The following is a 23,865-nucleotide window of genomic DNA, read 5'->3' as shown; positions in this document are numbered from 1 at the left end:
AGAATCTCACGATACGATACGTATCACGATACTTGGGTCAAGATACGATTATATCACGATATATTACGATACGATACATATTGCCATATATTACGATATTATTGCAATATATTGCGATATATTGTGATATCAAGATATATTGCGATACGATACATATTGCAATATATTGCGATATATATATATCACAACTACATATTGTATATATATACACTACATATTGTATATATATACACTACATATTGAGTAGCTGTAGATCAGTGATAGGTTCTTTGAATGTTTTTTCATAAAGCCTGTATCTATATCCTTTTTTTCTTTTTTTTCTCGATATGACGGCCTGGAGTATCGATACAGTATCGCGAAAAAAAATATCTATATACGTTTATTTCATTTAATACTTTACTAGAACTCCCAAAATAAACTGTTAAAGTAGAATAAAAACCAATAGAATAAGAAGAGAGACTAAACACCTCTTCAGGGGTCATCACCATGCCGGTTTGTGATGCAATTTTTTTTTGAAATAATATGTCTGCATTAATTAAATCTGTGGGCTCTCTCTATTCAGAAGAAAACATGACACTAATTGGCTCTTATCAGTACAGTCAGTGCTTTCATCACACATTATCTGAACACAATAAAAACATTATAATGAATAAAAGTAAATGTTTCATTATTTTTATGTTTAAAAAAAGACATGGACTGATGACCCCTGTCTGCTTCAGACAAATACAAAGGTGTGAATGTTGATAAGTTCAAAGCCATCAGGAATCAATGTATTCATGAACACAATGAAGTGATGTCATACAAGGAGATTCTCGCCCTCTCCATTGGCTCCATAATGGAGCTAACGTATGATTGTATGATGTATAAATAAGTGTATGATTTAATGTAGCCTACATTAAAACACTCTTAGAACACTCTTTAAGCCAGTGTGACATTAACACAGTGTGGGTGTGAGACATACCTGCTTACATATTCATGAGCACAAAGCACATGACACATGTGATATGTGGAGACAGTACTGTGGGCAGGTCTGGAAGTGACTATTGACGAAACATCCAGCCAATCAGGAGGTCAGGACCTGTTGACAACCTCTGTTTGGGAGGAAGCACACACACACACACACACACACACACACACACACACACACACACACACACACACACACACACACACACACACACACACACACACACACACACACACACACAGGCTGTTTAATGTGTCTTAAGCCTGATTTATACTTTGTGAATCGTCATATTATGACGATGTCACAATGCATGGAAAATAGCTGATCTACAAGCTCACAACGCATCGTATGCACAACACTGCCAGGATATGAGTGTGAAGTAGAACCCAAGTGCAGGACGAGCAGGCAGACATGGAACTAATTACACAGGGGAGTTTATAAAGTAGACGCAGCACTAACACAGGTGAACTCAAAGTACAATCAACACAGGATTGGACGAGACTAACAGAACACAGGTGAACAAGAACCAATAATCAGTGGGATGAGACAACACCGGCAGTGCCATCTATTAGAGAGTTACGCCAACTCCGTTCACTTCTTCGGGCCAGGTCTTCTACATACACATACATTGGCGAATAGTGACAAATCCCTCAACCGGAAGTTCATGGAATGCCTATATTAGATTACATTGTTCTGCCTGTAGGCCTAAGCTAAATGAAGCATAGCCTAACTGTGAGGTCTGAGTGGGATTGAAGTGCTAATTGATATCTAAAAGAAAATGGTATCCCGCTGCGCGGGGGAGAAGGTGTTAGAGTGTGTGGAGTCCCCAAGGGGAGACAGTGGCCAATGAAATCACAGGAAAAAGGGTCAATTTGGACTCAAGTCCGCTTGTGTGGTAGATCAGCTTAAAGGACAACTTTGTTTTTTATAATGATAATAATTAAAAGATGAGTGTTATTTCTTTTTTCATTTATAGCTTTCTATCGTTATAGCGATACTGGGGATAATTCGGGTAATTGGATTTATTTATTTTTTTACACAATAAACCGGCTATTTTTGGCTCTGCGAGGCCGAAGGCATGGAGGCCATGGGGCAGAACCTCTCCATCCTTGCTCCCGTTGCAGTTCACTCTCCCTATACTCCTTCTTGACACCTTTTCTTTCGATGGATGCTAGTGATTGACCAAGGTTACTTTGCAGACATATCTTGGTCACTTGTTCTATAGTTTTTTTTAGATTATTATTTTTTGTACCACAAATGTACAGAATGTGATTAGGATAGTATGTTATTTAGACAGATGTTAGGTTCATTGTTGACCTGTGGCCCGTTTCATGAAAGCAGAATTAAATCATCCTGGGTGTGAGACAAATCCAGTCCAGCCTCCCTTGGAGATAGGAGGCTTTCCAGACTGAGAAGCGAAGTGAGAAAAAAATAATCTGCCAAACGTAGTGAAGCAGGCTGGATCCCAGGCTAACATGTAACCACTGCTCTCCACTTAAACTTCATAATAAAATAAATAATAAATATAATATAAAATAATTCTCAATACTGTAAGCATAATAATATTAATATGTTATATAACAACCAGTAACAGTAACATTTAGTAAAGTATTCATTTTTACAACAAATAAAAAATAAACATGTAGGCCTAGCAAACCTATTCTGGGGGAACATCCACCAAAATTAGCCGATCTACAAGCCTACATGTGTCGCGTTGCGACGCAAGCTTGTAGATCGACTAGATTGGCTGTAGGTGTAGGCCTAAAAGTGAAAAAAGAACGTAGTACAGTGGTGTGTTTGACTTATTGAGGGTTTAAGTGGTTCAGATTAAACTATTATGTTTCCTATATTATATTGAATTGCATGACTTGAAAAATAAAAGGACAAATGATCAAGCTCTGAAGATCAGCCTAGTTTTGTATAAATCTATTTGAATAGATCACTCCGACATGCACAGTAGCCTACAAAATGTAATTCAAGTGAATCTCTGTGATGCTCTACGATATTGTACTTACTGTAAAAAGTAATCTAATAACTCGTCAGGATAGATCAATAAAGAATCCAGTCCAGAAAATAATCTACTCGAGCTAATCTACAACTCGGCAGCGGAAAAACAAATCTCACTGGTATCAATGGACTCATTGATAGATATTCATATTCCTGTGCGTGCAGTTATATATTCCACATATAGGCCTAGCAAAATAGATCACCCATAAACTATGGTCTATCATAGTCCGACTTCACAAATAATTAGTATTATAATGCCACAATGTTTAATAGCATTTTTTTATTCTTCAAAATGTTTTTTTTTATAGTGAAAATAGCCGATCTACAAGCTCACAAGCTGTCATGATGAGGTTGTGCAGCCTATATATTTGTTATTAGATGTATAATGAAGTATATAGGGCTTAAGTAGTCATAAACTACGCAAGCAACATAAACACATAAGAATTGAATAAGTGTGGAAAAACCCATTGATTTGTGATCAGATTAACTGCTTAATAAACAGTAAAGTCAATAGGATTAGTTAAACCTGGCTGTTAGCCTGCTCTGGACCAGCTAAATCTCCATGGTAACTAATGTAGCATTGCTTTCATGAAACCGAGTCATGGATAAACATATCCAGGATAACTGTCTAAATTAATCCGGTTAGATAACTCGGCTTTTATGAAAACAATTCATAGCTAAACCAAGATAAATTAATCCATGCAGGATAGTTGATAAATCCCGGGTTAATCTGCTATCTAGGTTTCGTGAAACAGGCCCCTGTTATCTCTTTGTGGCCATATATGGTTCTCTCTGCACTGTATTATAGTAATTATTTACAATAATAGAGTGTACATCAATACATCTCCATCAAAGACCTGTAAGAATCACTTCCTCCAGCTGACTCCATCCAGTCTTTGTTATTATATTTGCCACAGCAATATGAAGACATGTAAAGGAAATGGATACATATCTGGATAATGTGTCATAATCTTCTCTACAGGTCACATACTGTATTATCACAAGTGGCACATAAGGCAGTTCTAAAGCTAAACTTTAGAACTGCATTTAATACAACTATAATAAAACACTATTACACATATGAGGCGCAGTTTATGGAGCTAGTTCAGGCCAGGCAACTCAAGGGATTGGGGCAACCGATCAGGTGACTAAGTCACATGCACTTTTCCTCCTGATCGGGTGGTTATAGCTTATATAGCTTGCTAATAAATATATATTCTAATCCAATCTAAGAGTTGTCTGACTGAAATACAGTGACTGTAGGTGAATGAACTATAATAAAACACTATTACACATATACAGTGACTGTAGGTGAATGGACTATAATAAAACACTATTACACATATACAGTGACTGTAGGTGAATGAACTATAATAAAACACTATTACACATATACAGTGACTGTAGGTGAATGAACTATAATAAAAACACTATTACACATATACAGTGACTGTAGGTGAATGGACTATAATAAAACACTATTACACATATACAGTGACTGTAGGTGAATGAACTATAATAAAACACTATTACACATATACAGTGACTGTAGGTGAATGCAGATGATCTTGTTTGATTGAAGTTATTATATCCACTGCTGTCATGAAGGACAGAACGGTTTAACAATTTAACAAAGAACCTTAACAACTTAGAATAATTTAAACTCTATATCCTACTGGGAATAAGTGCTTTATTTACTACATCCAGTCTGTATTAACATGTTCTTCACCTAGTGGTCAGTCCACTTCTGAGATGATGAATCAGTTTAAAACTACAGCAGAGAAATCACACATCAGGTGGTGTAGTTGTACAATGAGTCCACTAGATGGTGCACATTAACCACATCAACTAACAAAGACTCAATCAGAAAAAGATGTTGGACATTGCTTTATAGGTACAGTTAGACACATGGATTGTTGTTAATATAAAGAAGGTCGTTTTGTTCACTTAATGAAGTAAATGTGTATCTGTCAAACAGCTCTGAGACGTCATGCATGACTCACCAATGGAATGACCTTCAGTAACATCTGTTACCTGGTGTTTCTATCTGTCCATCACTGAAAACAAAGAAAATAAATCACTATTATATATATTTTCACCCATAAGTGCAGACACAGTTGTTAGAAGTGATCTAGTGATGAGTGTGCACATATCCAATCTATTTCATTCCCTGAATCACTGTCATTATTATATAATGACAATTACACAGTCCAAGTATAAGAGTAGGTGACTCCAGACCAAACCATGCTGCATTGATGCCTGTATACAGCCAGGTTTTCTTCACAATATGTAGGACACTGATTTAATTAATGTAGCAATACTATCATTTAAAATGTCTATCAAATAGGCACAGACACTATGGCACATTAGGAGTCCACTGGTAGCCCTAGGTCTGTGTATCTGGTAATAGTATTGACAGCTCATACAGAGAAGGTGGGGGCCACATGCGGCCCCCACCTTCTCTTAATGCAGCCTGCAGGTTAATATCGGAATACTGATATATTATTGATTTCAGCTGTTACAATTCCAAACATGCAAACATGACCTGCTTTAATTATAAAAAGTAGCTAATTATAAAAAATAGCTTAACGACTAGTATTACATTTGTATTGTCTTTTTTATGTCCAATGTATTTGTTCATAAATTTCACATAAGTATAACTAAATGCATTTTAAATTAAATAAAAACATCTTTTTAAAAACACTTTTCAGGAATCCAATAAAAAAAAATTGCAAAAATAGCAGATCTACAAGCTCAAAACGCATCGCACTGCGACATGTTTTGAGCTTGTAGATCTGATATTTTTGCTAATTTTGTGTGACATAGAATGACGAAGTAGGGCATTAATTACGAAAAAAGTAAAAATACAGAGATAAGAGGTGTCTGCCTGACAGTACAGTATATGCAATGTGTCCCTCTGGAGTGAGTGTGAAATATAGTGGCTCTCTCCATCATCACAGTTGCATCACCCCTGCTCCAGACGATCAGTGCGTTGCATAGTCATGGATGTTCTACATCCATAGTGTGTCATAGTGTGATTCTGTTGTTGCTATTGTATTGTTTTACATGACTGAGTGGTTTATGATTTATTACAGAACATACTGTAACACACACTACTGGGTTCATCACCATGCCGGCTTGTGATGGACATTTTTGTCAGATGTTCTATTTGCCACAGACAATAATAATGAGCGGTCAATAACCAGATACACAGACCTAGACTAAATGTATATCAGTGGACTCCTGATGTGCCATAGTGTCTGTGCCAATGTGATACAGGTTTTAAAATGATACTATTTCTGCATTAATTAAAGTATCCTATAAACCTGGTGTTATACAGGTATCAATGCAGCATGGTTCAAGACTATACCATGTTTGGGAGTTCAATAATTGGGTCTTATCAGTACCGTCAGTGCTTTCAGCGCACATTACATGAACACAATGAGAACATTATAATGAAAAAAACATCGTTTCAGATACACTGCATTATTATTTATTGAATATAAAGGACATAGTGATGACCCCTGCTCTTTAAGCCAGTGTGACAGTAACATAGCAAAGGTAAGAGACATCACATACCTGCTTACATATTCATGAGCACAAAACACAGGAGGGGACAGTACTGTGGCGGGTCTGGAGGTGAATAGATGAATAAACAGCCAATCAGGATGTCAGGACAACCTCTGTATTAGTTGGTGTTTGGGAGGAAGAGCACACGCACGCACACACGCACACACACACACACACACACACACACACACACACACACACACACACACACACACACACACACACACACACACACACACACACACACACACACACACACACACACACACACACACACACACACACACACACACACACACACACAATAAGTGGCTGTTTAATGTGTCTTAAGCCTGATTTATACTTTGACAATCGTCATATTATGACGATAACACAATGCATGGAAAATTGCTGATCTACAAGCTCACAACACTGCCAGGATATGAGTGTGAAGTAGGACCCAAGTGCAGGACGAGCAGGCAGACATGGAACTAATTACACAGGAGAGTTTAAGTAGACACAGCACTAACAGGACAGGATGAAAAAAACAACCAATCAGGATGTCAGGAAGTTCCCCTTAAGTTTTTAAGAGTGCCCAGGGAGCAGTTACAGGTTAAATGACTTGTTCATATTTGTATACTTTCATACATTCATATATTAAAACAATATCATAAATTCAATGATATGTTCACCTACTCCTGAAACATTATGAATATACAGTACAGATAGGACATTTTTGGATCGGGGGGAGTCTGGTGCAGCGCTCAGGTCCTGGACCTGGTGAGACGAAGGAGGAGCCACCCACAGAGCCTAGTCCCTCCACGTGCCAGAGCCTCCCCCAGTCCCGGCAGAGTAGTTCCGGAGAGTGGCCCTGTCTTTCCCTAAAAGGACTGACCGTGGTTAGCTACTGGGACGTAAGTCAGGGCTTGATCAACCCTGGCTGGGTCACCTAGGCGAGGGTGTATGTTGTTGCGAGACCCGAAACACCCGATGACCCCAGGCTACAACACTGATGATATGTCCCAGGTGCATCCATGTGATGTTTGAAATATACATTATAAAATACTTCATCACCATCATCTTTCATGGTTGTATTTATATATGCAAAACAATACTGTTCAAACATTGATCTGTCTGTCGATTTTTACAAATCGTTCACCATTGACTTATACAATTATTTCATACTTTCATAGACTCATAATACCACATAATGTACTAATCAGACATAAATTTCCCTTACCTGATGAATTCACATCCAGATGATCAACCTTCATCTGCAGAGGAGACATTGAAAAAGAAGACAAAGTTTATTCACCTTCATCAGTGCCGAGTGTGAACATGTCACATGTTCATATATCATGTAGGATGCTCAATATAATGTTTTATGACTGGTTTGTCAGTCATAAAAGGTGTGAGACATCACATACCTGCTTTAAAGCACAAAGCACATGTGACAAGTGGAGACAGCTTGGCCAAACAGTGTACGCCCCAGGGTGAATGACAAGCATAATGCTACTAAACCAGCCCTATATACAACGGTTTAAATAACCTCCATAATGCTACTAAACCAGCCCTATATAGAATAGTTTAAATAACCTCCATAATGCTACTAAACCAGCCCTATATAGAATAGTTTAAATAACCTCCATAATGCTACTAAACCAGCCCTATATAGAATCGATAAAATAACCACCCCAGCATAATGCTACTAAACCAGACCTACTGTATATTCAATGGTTTAAATAACCTCCATAATGCTACTAAACCAGCCCTATATACAATCGATAAAATAACCACCCCAGCATAATGCTACTAAACCAGACCTGCTGTATATTCAATAGTTTAAATAACCTCCATAATGCTACTAAACCAGCCCTATATACAATCGATAAAATAACCACCCCAGCATAATGCTACTAAACCAGACCTACTGTATATACAATGGTTTAAATAACCTCCATAATGCTACTAAACCAGCCCTATATAGAATAGTTTAAATAACATCCATAATGCTACTAAACCAGCCCTATATACAATTATTTCAATAACCTCCATAATGCTACTAAACCAGCTCCATACTGTATATACAATCATTTCAATAACCTCCCCAGTCCAAAATCGAGTAGCGCCCATCATAGCACTATGTCACACAAAGCTTGGCCAATCAAACCCAGATGTCAAGCTGTGTCATTTTTATGTGACATTTGTTGGCCAATCAAATCCGGATGTTAGGTTTTGTGACGCTCACCCAAGATAGGCTTTCTGGTAGCTTAAATGTTGCATTTGAACTGTTGTGTGGGAAGGACTGACCATCAGCAATGGTGTAATTTATGCTTTGGATAAATGAAGAAAATAATCTCTAGTGCTGAAACTGAATCCTGAAATTCTCACACATTTTGTCCAACAATGTCCACAAACAGGAGTTTTGAGCCACACACAATCTGTCTATCTGTCTGTGCGTCTGTCTGTCTGTCTGTCTGTCTGTCTGTCTGTGTGTGGTAGACAGGTGCTACATTCCCATAGCAGATCAGCTTAATGTAAGTGTGGATGATTAAAAGATGATTAGATTAATTAGATTTGACTGAACTTTTTTCAGGACTTCACACTAATGAGTCTGACTCCCAAACCCACATGGAGCAACTGGTGTTCAACACATAAAGACAGTTTAACCATTTTAACCACTTGAACCCCAGCCTCCCTATTCTGGTCATGATATAATAGGCCAACATTATGCAAAAAGCACAATCTACAATCCCACAACGAGTCACTTTGGAATGGGTTATGAGCTTGTAGATCAGCTATTTTCAGCAGAGAGATTTGGTAGTAGTATAGACCCCTGGGGGACTGCAGTCAACTAAGTATAGGGTTTAAGTGGTTAAAGGAGTGTGTTCTACATACATATGAGCTGTAGTCCATGAGCCAGAGCCCCAAAATTGAGCAATGATTATCGAAAGAGTGGGCAAAACCAAACCTATATTAAATTGTTCATAGGGTCAATACGAGTAAATAAATATATGATAACCTTTCCACAGGAGTAGCTTTTTCATGGTTATCACACATTTTGTTATTTTCCCCATACGTACATGACAGGTGAAAAAATGACAAAATTAAAAAAATAGTTATCATAATGAAACTTCCGGAGTTGATCACTTACATGACAATGATTTATCGTATTACAATTTTTCTGAAATTGTATATTTAAATATGCAAATTAGGCATTAGGAAAATATGCCAACATTTGCATACGTTTCCAGAATCAACATTCGAACATTGGACAAAGCCAGAGTCAACATACTTATTTCATTTTGTTAAGATGTTGGAGTCAAAGGTTTTTAACGAGGGAATATTCAATATCTGGCTCAATTTTGGGGCTCTGGCTCATGGACTAAATGCCTAATTTGCATATTTAAAGGTAGGGTAAGTGATATTTTTTGGTTAAAACAAAAAGTATTTTGTTAAAAGGTTAAAATACTATATTCTGATAGTAATCATTGCTATAGAGTGTTTTTTCAGTAACAGATGTCTAATTTTTCGGTAGGTGTCAAAATCTCAGCCAATCAGGAGAAAGTACCCATTTTTAAGCTTAATTTGTATAGTGATCCAGTTCCAATTGTGTCTGCTAATTTCTTAGTGTCATCACTTCCAATTTCACTTGTTTAATCTGTATCCTGATTGAGTTCTCTGTCCTGGTTGGATAAAATTGGAAATGAAACTGAAACTGAAACGAAAATGCATTTTCTGTTTAATAAAGAGGTGGAGAGACAAGGAGACTCCTGATACTGAACAAACACTCTATAGCAATGAGTACTATCAGAATATAGAGCTATTTAACAATTATTTTAACCAACACAAATCACTTACCCTACCTTTAAATATACAATTTCAGAAAACTTGTAATACGATAAATCATTGTCTTCATGTAAGTAATCAACTCAGGAAGTTTCATTATGATAACTCTTTTTTAAATTTTGTCATTTTTTCACCTGTCATGTACGTATGGGGAAAATAACAAAATGTGTGATAACCATGAAAAAGCTACTCCTGTGGAAAGGTTATCATATATTTATTTACTCGTATTGACCCTATGAACAATTTAATATAGGTATGGTTTTGCCCACTCTTTCGATAATGAAATCTTGTCTGGCTCATGGACTACTGTTCTTGTTCTTCAATGTTCTTTCCTGAACGTAATGTTTGGGAGATGTAGTGTGTGCAATGGCGGCCATGTTGTGATGTGAAGCTGATCCGGTATAGAGACACACGGGAACAACAAATTTCACACCAACTTTTGAAACAGCGCCGCTACTCGAGGTCCGTTAGAACGATGAACTGCAGCTGCCTATGAGAGGATATGAGAGTTAGCCTACTTTTAAAATTATCCTACATTAACTGGAGACGATATTGATTTAAATAAAAATATATTTCCAAATGTATGGAGTGTCTTTGTCAACTTATCTTCTTGTTTTCTTAATAGTTGATGTGTTTCACATTTAAGTTGTCACTTGAATGGGTTACCCATAATGTTAACACAGCAGAGGCGAGACGGCAGACAGACATGTTGTCGCATTTCAGTGACATCCCTGTCTTTAAGAGACCCCAACTGTCTTTGTTCATGTCTATATTTTGAACATCTCATAGGCTTATATTAATTTTCTACCTACCACGGAGCTCCGACGGTACATGGAAAAATTAAAATATGTAAATTGGGGAAATAACCCAACTAAATGGAGGAGTGACATATCCTGACATTTTCAAGTATTTGAAAATGTCAAGTAGTTGAAACCTGAATTCTCCATGTTAGTATTAATAAACATAAGTCTTGCAAGAAGCTGTTTGGATAATTGTCCAAAATAAATAGCCTATAAAAATGATACATGAGATCTGGCCATCTGGGTATTGAAAACCTCAAGGGATGCGTCTGTGACGTATATACCATGCGACCACTTGAACTTTAGATTTCAGATGCTAGAGCTTTTGACACACTGATGGAGTATATTATAGTATATTGGGGGTTGTATATTGAGATGGCAGGTATTTCACATTAAAAAGGACAAATCAAACAAATGGGACACTTTATTAGAACAAAAAAAATTCGCTACAGCCTCAGTAGTGCACTGTCTCAATTGTGGGCGAAAATGTTGTAGTCCCTCTGTGTCTCTATTGAAGCAGGCCGTCTCTATTATTAAAATCATAACTCACTGAATTTTCAAATGATCAAGCGGTTAAGTTTGTAACAAATGCAAGACATGGAGTTTTGGATCCATCATTTTGGTTACATTTAAAATGCATATTTTTATACCAAAATACTTGATCTGATCAGGTAACAGTAGGCCACAAAACCTTTCTGTCTCTAGTCACTGAAATAGACAATATACATGACATAATGCACATATGCCACATCACAGAAATAACATTTTCTGTTTAAATCCAACACCCTCATAATGTTATTCTATTCAGGTCAGAACACAGCCATCTATGGAGTTTGTTTGGACCACAAATGTTATAATAAATACCATAATGAAATTATGTATTTTTGTTTATATATCAATATATCAATCAATGTTATTTATTTCATTGTGGTAATTATAGTAAAACATTTTGACCAAAAAAACGTCCATATCCATCACATTTGAAAGACAGTAATTTACCATCATTGACAGACTCTGTTCCATATTCTAATGGCACTGAAAGCATAATGTACATAACACATAACACTCCAAGACAGTTAAAATAAATAACATCAAAGTCGCAGAGCAGTAGCCTATAACATAATGGTTTATACATAAAATAAATAAATACATAAAGTAAAAATAACTAAAATCCCTGGAAGATTTTTTTGCACAACTTTTGCTGTGTTGCCACTCTATAATTTTAGTGTAGTTTGGCGATGTGGTGAAGCGAGCCTCAATTTGTAAAATTGAGACACAACTAAAGACAATAACACAAACACTTCATCTGAAGCTGACTAACCATGTCTCTTCTTGCAGTGGAGTTCTGCCGAGTTCCAAGCTGCTGCTTATCTGCCTCTTATGAGAATATGGTACCCGTGGGGACATACAGCCCCAGAATCCCACGTGGCATCTACCTTTTTATGTGGGAATGCACCATAGACATAAGTAAATAAACGCCTTATTGGCCACTGGGCCACATGGCAACACCACCTCCATATTATTACTGTATGAATGAATGAATGAATGAATGAATGAATGAATGAATGAATGAATGAATGAATGAATGCATTTTTTTTTCCGTGTCTTGTCAAAAAAGACCCATCCCTTACGGGATTATTAGACACCAAAACATAAATAAACAATATCAAATTCTCTTCATAGAAGACTGCACAAAGGAAAACGTTTGGCAAACACCCAAAACAAAACAAAAATAAATAAAATAAATTACACTTCACATGTATGTTCTTTTTGCCCGTCTGTCCCAGGCCCCTTCCAAATACTCTGCAAGTGCAAATATCCTGTGCTCAAAAATCCATGTAAGTCTCTGTGCGTCATCCAACCAAATCAAATCCGGGTTTCTACACCTCTTAAATATTTTTTGACGCAGGTCATGATACAAAGGGCAATAAAAAACAAAATGGAACTCACTCTCAATATCCGCAATGTCACAATAAATACAAACCCTCTCCTCTTCCACTACCTACCAGTCTCAAGGTGCAGGGGCAAGATCCCAGAACGGAGTTGGGCACATAGAGATCTTTGTCTTTTGGACAATGGAGCACTAACATATTTTTCTTTAGCATAACAGCTTTTTAACATAACAAATGTTCTAAGTTTTGGTTTATACAATATATCCTGTGACCATTTGCTCTGATACAAACCATAAAGTGTCTTCTTCACCACAGAGATGTTTGCAATGCTGTTATTTTGAAAACTGTTAAGCAACCCAGCCCTCAGAAGTATATCCTCTACTGTACTTGCCCATGCACCTTTTATCGAGACATCCCAATTAAAGATTTTCTTGGCAACTCTATTCTCTGGCATTTTGATTAGTCTATTCCATAAAGCTACCATGCTGCCTTTCCATCTGATTTCACATGCCTCCCATCCCATGTCTCCTGTTATTGGCAATACAGGTGCAAATGTATGTACTCCAAGGAAATACCGTATAGCCCTATTCTGGACCATTTGTCCTTTCATATTTGTGTTTAACCCCCATATCCCAGCCATATAGTCCATGACAGGGCAGACACAAGTGTGAAATAATTTGGAGTAGGCAGCATATCCCAGATCACCCAGCTGTTTAGCTTTTGCTATAATACCACCCAAAGCTCTGCTTGCAGATCCGGCCAAGACTGATGTAGGCTACCATAATCAAAATGTAAATGTTCATCCAAGTTAAGACCTAAGTATTTGTAATTCTCAACATACTGTAGTTTTTGTTCCCCTAAATAAAACTGGAAATCACTCCTCTTTACTCTAGCTTGTCTAAAATGCATGATCTGAGTCTTACTATGATTAACTGTCAGTTTCCACTTTTTACACCAATATCTGTACACATCAACATTTTCTGTAAATCATTTTCATTTTCTGCTACCACAATTATGTCATCTGCATACATCAAAATGTCTAGTTTGGTACTGCCATCATAGTGTAAACCCAATCCTAGTTGTTTGATTTCCTTGGCCAGATTGTTGATGAATATAGCAAAAAGTGTAGGGGAGAGACAATCCCCTTGCTTGACACCAGATGGCGTTGGGAACCACCCTGAACAGTAATCATTTACTCTAACAGAGTCTAACACATGCCTGGGGGGCTTTATACAAAGATTGTATGGCCCAGTAAAACTTTCCGTGTATACCCTCTTCCAGAAGACGATAAGCTAGTCGATCTCGGTTGACAAAGTCAAAAGCCTTTTGGAAGTTGATATAACAGGCAAAGGATGACTTGTTTTGCATGATTCTGTTGTTCACTGTATGTAGGGAAGCTGCTAACTGCAAGAAATATGTCTGAGTTGTATCCCTGAGACTAAACCATTTTTTCTGTTTTTTAACTCTGTAATTTCCATAACACAGTTAAAAGCAATAGAATAAGAAGCATTAGAATAAAAAGAGATATGAAACACCTCTTCAGGGGTCATCACCATGCCGGTTTGTGATGGAACATTTTTGTTTTGCAATATTTCTGCATTAATTAAATCTGTGGCCTCTCTATTCTGAAGAAAACATGAGACTAATTGGCTCTTATCAGTACAGTCAGTGCTTTCATCACACATTACCTGAACACAATAAGAAGAAACAAAAGTAAATGTTTCATAATGTATTTATTATTATTTTTACGTTTAAAAAAAGACATGGATAAGTCTTGCCACGGACACATTGATGACCCCTGTCTGCTTCAGACAAATACAAAGGTGTGAATGTTGATGAGTTCAAAGCCATCAGGAATCCATGTATTCATGAACACAATGAAGTGATGTCATAGGGTATACAGATTGAGTCTCTTCCTCTCCATTTGCTCCATTCTGGGGTGGGTTTCTGAATGGGCCTACTGGGCCTCGGCCCAGGGGCCCAAGAGGCCCAAGAAAAGCCTTTGCATGAATTGTCATGGTTATTACATTTATATTTCTTGTCAAAGGGATTAGTCAATGACACAGACACAAAAGTCCTACTGCAACCTATAGGATTAGCCTAAACATTCACTTTGAAAGCCTGTGGCCAGGGGCCCATCGTCTCATAATCCAGATATGGCTACAATAAATCTATCTTAATCACATGGTATCATGTCTGTGTCGGTAAAACAACCACATGACTTCATTCACCAGAATGGGACAATTCATACATGACTCATGACTCACCAATGTATATGAGGTTTAGTATTATATTGTTACCTGCTGTTGCTATCTTGCCAGCACTGAAAATAAAAAAATATAAAAATCTATATCACTGAATGTATATACAGATTTTTTCAAAAATAATTATCTTATACAATTATTTCCTACAGTCATAATACAATGTAATACCACATAATGCAATCATCAAACATTTCTAATATTCCCATATAGGATTCTTACCTGGTGAATTTACATCCAGATCAAGTCAAAGTTGATCTTCATCTGCAGAGGAGACATTGAAAAAGAAGACAATGTGTCTTCACATTAATCAGTATTGTACAACAATATGATGACACCTGGTGAGGCTGTGCATAGATTTATTAATATATGTATCATGTTCTTTAATTTATTTTGTCTATGATGTCAGAATCAGTCAGTCCTGACTGAGTATAATACAATGATTTGTGAATGTGATTGTTATAGTGTATGATGTTAAATATAATGTTTTATATGACTGGTTTATGTTTTATGACAGTACCTACTTTAAGCCAGTGTGACATTAACATAGTGTAGGTGTGAGACATCACATACCTGCTTACATATTCATGAGCACAAAGCACATGTGGAAACAGTACTGTGAGCGGGTCTGGAGGTGACTAGGCGAAACATCCAGCCAATCAGGACATCAGGACCTGTTAACAACCTCTGTATTAGTTGGTGTTTGGCAAGGTATATAAAAAGAAGGTACGGACATCTATGTCATTTTGCAGTTCTGCAGTTTGGCCGTGGAATACATTGGAGTCAATGAGAGCCAGGTGGACCAGCTTAGAACAAACACTATTTCTGAACAACTGTGACCTTTGTGAAATACTCGGCCCAGGAAAATAAAAGAAGACATACTGTATCACACATTGTTTTCTGCTGTGTTGCTTTTTGATGTGTACACTGTACAAGTTTATTGAGCTATCTAAAGAGACAGAAACCAGTTGCCACGTTTGCTTATTATAAGCGACTTTGGGCTTAATTTTGTGAAGTTGCTTATAAATATTGGTAGTTGTCGGTTGCATTTTGTTTAGCTTAGTTGCTTATTTGGGCTTGCTTCACAATTTTGAATTTAAATTATTTTAACCTGTGGTTCTTAAATATTTTCATGTCATGGACCCCCAAATGAATATGTATTTGTCCCCTAACCCCCATCTGAAAATGTTTTGTGCCAGGGAGCCCCGTACTAGATTTGTGTTGTTAGAATGTTTCTAAAATATTCCAAATATTACACATTTTATTTCAAGATTTTTTGAAAATAGCAGATCTACATGCTCACAAGGCGTCACATTGCGATGCGTTGTGAGCTTGTAGATCGGCTATTTCCAATGTACTGTATAAAGTATATAGGTTTAAAGTGCTCATAATGGCCTAGTGCCCTAGTTGCTTCTTTTGGGTTTGTTTTCCTAGATCTTGTTGCTTATCTCTCACAAAATCTGGCAACACTGCCAGAAACTACACATGTCGCTGTTTAGATGCCTCAATAACATTATACAGTGTGTTTAGATGCCTCAATAACATTATACAGTGTGTTTAGATGCCTCAATAACATTATACAGTGTGTTTAGATGCCTCAATAACATTATGTGTGTTTAGATGCCTCAATAACATTTTACAGTGTGTTTAGATGCCTCAATAACATTATACAGTGTGTTTAGATGCCTCAATAACATTTTACAGTGTGTTTAGATGCCTCAATAACATTATACAGTGTGTTTAGATGCCTCAATAACATTATGTGTGTTTAGATGCCTCAATAACATTTTACAGTGTGTTTAGATGCCTCAATAACATTATGTGTGTTTAGATGCCTCAATAACATTTTACAGTGTGTTTAGATGCCTCAATAACATTTTACAGTGTGTTTAGATGCCTCAATAACATTATACAGTGTGTTTAGATGCATCAATAACATTTTACAGTGTGTTTAGATGCCTCAATAACATTATACAGTGTGTTTAGATGCCTCAATAACATTATACAGTGTGTTTAGATGCCTCAATAACATTATACAGTGTGTTTAGATGCCTCAATAACATTATACAGTGTGCACATCAAACAACTATTGATTGGAAAACAACCTGTAATATGTCTTTTATATTCCTGAACCGATTAACTGACAAAGGACGCGCGCACACACACACACGCGCACACACACGCGCACACACGCACGCACGCACACACGCGCACACACGCACACCCGCACCATCTAAGTCAGTGGTTCCCAAATCACTCATCAGTAAACAAACCAACATAGACTATAAGCGTAGACATACAGGGTATCTGCACATTTATAAAGTGACAATTTAATGACTTTAAGTCCTTTTTAATACCAAATTGGCCAAATTGTCAAATATTGCCAAAAGAAAAGGGCAAATAGCTGATCTACAAGCTCACAAGAGCTTTTACAGGATCTCCTCACTGGTCAGTAGGAATACATTGAGGACTCTAACAGGAGCACTCATCTAATGTCACTTAGACTATGCACCTCAAACACGTCCACAATCACAACACCAGAGGGAGCTCCACAAATCACGTTCAACCCAGATTTGGCTCAAACAAGGGGTTAACTTTGTTTTACTGCTATGCCACCAAAATGTGGAATGCCTGAACAGTTTGGGAACCCTTGATCTAAGTGGATGTTAGTGTGTCTTAAAGGAGGAGTTCACCCAAAAAATTACTTATTTTCTATCAATTGCACACCCCATGAAGCCTTGAATCCATGGATTTATTTTTGTTTTTGTGGCATTCCTAAGCTAATAATTTGATTCCCGTCTCCTACCGGCTAATGTATCCGGTAGGAGACACAAAGTAGATCATTTGTGTCTCCTACCGGATACACACCCGGTCATCAAATTATTGGCTTAGGAATGCCACAAAAACAAAAATAAATCCATGGATTCAAGGCTTCATGGGGTGTGCAATTGATAGAAAATAAGTCCTTTTTTGAGTGAACTTCTCCTTTAAGCCTGATTTATACTTTGTCAATCGTCATCATGAGTGTCGCAATGCATGGAAAATAGCTGATCTACAAGCTCACAACGCATCGTATGCACAAGACATTGTGAATGTGTAGATCAGCTGTTTTCGCCTAATGACGTGTTGCTGAAACTTTGATTGAATGTGTGTGAAGAGACATTAAAACACTGATTGTTTCTGTTCCATAGACTGTGTTCATTATGTTCACAATATTTAAGCTGTCTACAGAGCATATGTCTACAGATCTACATGTTCAACACTTAATAATTACTGTCATGTCTACTATACAACAGTGGTTCTCAACCTGTGGCCCAGGGGGTCCCCACATGATTTTTTTTTGGGGGGGTCCCCAGATGACAGTGAAGTGACAATCTAAGGACTTTTAATACCTTTTTAGTAGCTCAAAAAGAAAGAAAAGAAAAAGAGCATTACTGCATCAAAAGTAATCAACAAACTATACTATAAAAACTGGTCAATCAACCAAATTGTCAAACAGTGTAAGAAAGATGCATTTTCTTTTGAAGCAGATCTAGAAGCTCACAACGCCTTGCAAATGCGAGCTTGTACATCTGCTACTTTCACAATATTTATCTGTGGAACCGAAAATTGAATGCCTCATCTCCTACAATTCCAAATGCTTATCAGGGTGGGAGGTCCCCAATTCAAATGATTATTTTGGGGGGTCCCCAGTTCAAATATGATCATTTTGGGGGGTCCCCAGTTCAAATATGATTATTTTGGGGGGTCCCCAGTACAAATATGATTACTTTGGGAGGCCGCTGCCTGAAAAAGTTGAGAATCACTGCTATACAGCAATGATAAGAAGTTCACCCACTCATACATATTCTTCATATTCATATAATATCCTGCATTAAAATTAACTTACGAGAGGGCCGGCCAGCCGGAGGCCATGTCACTCTGACTCAGATATAACCATAAACAAACCTCATACGCCCATACTGTATATAGGCAGGACCACGGCCACGTCACTCTGACTCAGACATAAGAAATAATATAAGACAGAGGCAAACATTTAGAAAATAGCTGATCTACAAGCTCACAACGCCTGTGCCTTGCGAGGCATTGTGAGCTTGTAGATCGGCTATGCCTCAACTCCTGCATTCCAAGTGCTTGTCAGGGTGAGGGGTCCCCAGTTCAAATATGATTATTTTGGGGGGTCACGGCCTGAAAAGGTTGAGAACCACTGGCTTAGATGAGGAGTTATTTTGTTGCATTGGAATTGCTGAGGTTTTAGACATATTTTAGTTTGTTCAAGACAGTATATTTAAATGTAATATTGTGTGGTTATTTGGTTATTTTGTGCTGCACCACTAGGCTATAAAGATATTAATTTAGTTTACTCGTTTTGAACCAATGCTGCACTAATTTGACATAAAAATTACAGCAATTCACTTTGTGGGTGCATTTTCATATGCACCCACACGCACAACCGTTAACTTCACCTTGTCAAAACAAGATGGCGCCGACATGCACAGCGGCAAACTTCACCCTGTCAAAACAAGATGGCGGTCATGTGTAGGTACTATACAACAGTGGTTCTCAACCTGTGGGTTGAGAACCCACAGGTTGATTTATTTTGGGGGGGGGTCCCCAGATCACAAGTGACAATTTAAGGACTAAACACCTTTTTAGTACCTCAAAAAGAAAGAAAAGAAAAATACCATTACTGCATCAAAAGTAATCAACAAATTAAATTATACTATAAAAACTGGTCAATCGGCCAAATTGTCAAATAATATAAGAAAGAGGCTTTTTTTCTTATCTACAAGATCTACAAGCTCACAACGCCTTGCAAATGTGAGCTTGTGAGCAATATTTATCTATACCGAAAATTGAATGCCTCAACTCCTACAATTCCAAGTGCTTATCAGGGTGGGGGGTCCCCAATTCAAATATGATTATTTTGGGGGTTCCTAGTTCAAATAGGATTATATTAGGGGGTCCCCAGTTCAAATCTGATTATTTTTGGGGGACCTCAGTTCAAATATGATTATTTTGGGGGTCCCCAGTTCAAATATGATTACCTTGGGGGTCCCCAGTTCAAATATGATTATTTTGGGAGGTCGCGGCCTGAAAAGGTTGAGAACCACTGCTATACAGTAATGATATGAAGTTCACCCACTCATACATATTATAATATATCCTACATTATCCGACTAATGAGAGGACCGGCCGGCCGGCGGGCGGACCATGGCCACATCACTCTGACTCAGACATAACCATAAACAAACCTTATACGCCCATATATAAGCAGGACCACGGCCACGTCACTCTGACTCAGACATAACCATAAACAAACCTCATACGCCCATATATAAGCAGGACCATGGCCACGTCACTCTGACTCAGACATAACCATAAACAAACCTCATACGCCCATATATAAGCAGGACCACGGCCACGTCACTCAGACTCAGACATAACCATAAACAAACCTCATACGCCCATATATAAGCAGGACCACGGCCACATCACTCTGACTCAGACATAACCATAAACAAACCTCATATGCCCATATATAAGCAGGACCACGGCCACATCACTCTGACTCAGACATAACCATAAACAAACCTCATACGCCCATATATAAGCAGGACCACGGCCACGTCACTCAGACTCAGACATAACCATAAACAAACCTCATACGCCCATATATAAGCAGGACCACGGCCACGTCACTCTGACTCAGACATAACCATAAACAAACCTCATACGCCCATATATAAGCAGGACCACGGCCACGTCACTCTGACTCAGACATAACCATAAACAAACCTCATACGCCCATATATAAGCAGGACCACGGCCACGTCAATCTGACTCAGACATAACCATAAACAAACCTCATACGCCCATATATAAGCAGGACCACGGCCACGTCACTCTGACTCAGACATAACCATAATATATAAGCAGGACCACGGCCACGTCACTCAGACTCAGACATAACCATAAACAAACCTCATACGCCCATATATAAGCAGGACCACGGCCACGTCACTCTGACTCAGACATAACCATAAACAAACCTCATATGCCCATATATAAGCAGGACCACGGCCACGTCAATCTGACTCAGACATAACCATAAACAAACCTCATACGCCCATATATAAGCAGGACCACGGCCACGTCACTCAGACTCAGACATAACCATAAACAAACCTCGTACACCCATATATAAGCAGGACCACGGCCACATCACTCTGACTCAGACATAAACAACCCCAATACGCCTATATAGGGCATAGTAGTGGCAGATATATATATATATATATATATATATATATATATATATATATATATATATATATATATATATATATATATATATATATACATATATATTCTATCATTTATATGGCATATAATGATAGATATGTCCTCATTATGACCGTGGGTATGCTCTAAATGTGTATTTGTCATTTCATTAGGTCTTTAACCCATTAAGACGGGAAATAATCTGTCTTTTTTAGATTTCTTTGGCTATTAAAAAATAGCAGATCTACAAGCTCATAGCGCGGCACTGGTGCCGCGCTATGAGCTTGTAGATCTGCTATTTTTTTTTAATCGTGAACATTTGAGCAAATCTTAAATTATATGAATTTTGGCCGCAGACCCCCATCTCAAAATATGTTGTTCCAGGGACCCCCCAGAAGTTGTAACAGAGTAAAAAATGTGCGCTACAGAAAAAAAGATATTCAAAGATTTTCACACATTTTCACGATTTAAAAAATACAGATCTACAAGCTCATAGCGCGGCACTCTAGAAGTAAAAGTACTGAACATTTGAAATACTCAAGTAAAGTAAAAGATACCTTAAGGGCACGACCCCACCGCACTTTTATTTTACCTATGGGGCGGAATCTGCCAATGCTTTGTCAATGCAAATCGTGGATTCTTGGAAAAAATCCCCATGAATCCACGCATTTGCATTGACAAAGCATTGGCAGATTCCGCCCCAGAGGTAAAATAAAAGTTGGTTGGGGCCGTGCCCTGAAACTGTACACAAGTACAGTACTTGAGTAAATGTATTTAGTTACTTTACACCACTGATAACAAGACACCTGCAGACAATAAACTACAGGACTCTCAGTGCTGAGACACACAGCTACACAACACAGCTTATGTTCATGTTAAACACCATGAGACACACAGCTACACAACAAAGCTTATGTTCATGTTAAACACCATGAGACACACAGCAACACAACACAGCCTATGTTCATGTTAAACACCATGAGACACACAGCAACACAACACAGCTTATGTTCATGTTAAACACCATGAGACACACAGCTACACAACACAGCTTATGTTCATGTTAAACACCATGAGACACACAGCAACACAACACAGCTTATGTTCATGTTAAACACCATGAGACACACAGCAACACAACACAGCTTATGTTCATGTTAAACACCATGAGACACACAGCTACACAACACAGCTTATGTTCATGTTAAACACCACCATGAGACACACAGCTACACAACACAGCTTATGTTCATGTTAAACACCATGAGACACACAGCAACACAACACAGCCTATGTTCATGTTAAACACCATGAGACACACAGCTAACACAACACAGCTTATGTTCATGTTAAACACCATGCCAGACTGGAGCCTTGTTTTCACCTTGAATATCAGACTTTCATTTAACCCAGGGGTGATGCAACTTTGATGATGCAGAGGGCCACTATATTTCCACACTCACTCCAGAGGGACACAACTTTATGAACTTAAATACAACTACATTGGACATAAAAAAGACAATAGAATTTTAGTACTAGTCATTAAGCTACTAATATAGACTGAAATAATTAAAGCGGGTCATGTTTGCATGTTTGGAATTGTAACAGCTGAAATCAATAATATATCAGTATTCTGATATTAACCTGCGGGCCGCATTAAGTGAAGGTGGGGGCTATGTGTTGCCCCCGGGCCGCCAGTTGCCCATGTATGATTTAACTAATCTGGTCTGTAAGTATTACAATATAAATATAATATTACTTCTTATGAGCATTTTTTCCACATTCATATAGTGCAATGCAATACCACATAATACTCAAACATGTTGTCCTGCTATAGGATGGTGAATTCACACATTCACCAGAGCCTTCATTCAAAGAGACGTTTTACCTTCATCAGAAGAGGAGACGTTGAGAGAAAAGACGCTGCTTCTTCACATCCATCGATGTCGAGTGTCTGAGTTCATCTGAGGGAGTTGTCTCTTCCTCAAACTCAACTAAGAACAACATCTGTGACGTCAATGAGTTTGAACAGGAAACTATGTGTCAGGAAGAAATATAAAAAACACACTTTTATTTAGATGTTGCATACATTTGGTTGTTGAGACATTCATCTTTATACATGGCTCTGTGTTGTTGCCAAAAACACAACATCTCAACATGCATATACAAACAGCAATAGTAATGGATGTTCCACATGTATATCACCCATTCTTGAGAATTAGGACAAATCATGTCCTACCAAAACATTTCAAATG

General features: G+C 37.8%; 1 long non-coding RNA gene across 2 annotated transcripts; it reads right to left on the bottom strand.

The window, feature by feature from the left end:
• Positions 1 to 963: 963 nt before the first annotated feature.
• LOC308080331 lies at positions 964 to 23,594 on the bottom strand. Of its 2 annotated transcripts, none has more exons than XR_013932694.1 (8): positions 23,499 to 23,594; positions 15,899 to 15,999; positions 15,548 to 15,589; positions 15,365 to 15,387; positions 7,764 to 7,797; positions 6,554 to 6,657; positions 4,978 to 5,031; positions 964 to 1,091 (listed from the first exon to the last, which is right to left on the bottom strand). It is a non-coding gene; the product is annotated as an uncharacterized lncRNA (long non-coding RNA). The 2 variants fall into 2 exon arrangements; XR_013932695.1 differs by having other exon boundaries at positions 6,562 to 6,657.
• Positions 23,595 to 23,865: the final 271 nt, after the last annotated feature.

The sequence above is a fragment of the Gymnoscopelus braueri genome, assembly GCF_963280865.1.
Source record: "Gymnoscopelus braueri genome assembly, chromosome: 24".
Lineage (NCBI taxonomy): Eukaryota > Metazoa > Chordata > Actinopteri > Myctophiformes > Myctophidae > Gymnoscopelus > Gymnoscopelus braueri.
Note: the sequence above shows the minus strand (reverse complement) of the source record. Positions and strands in the feature narration are given on the sequence as shown.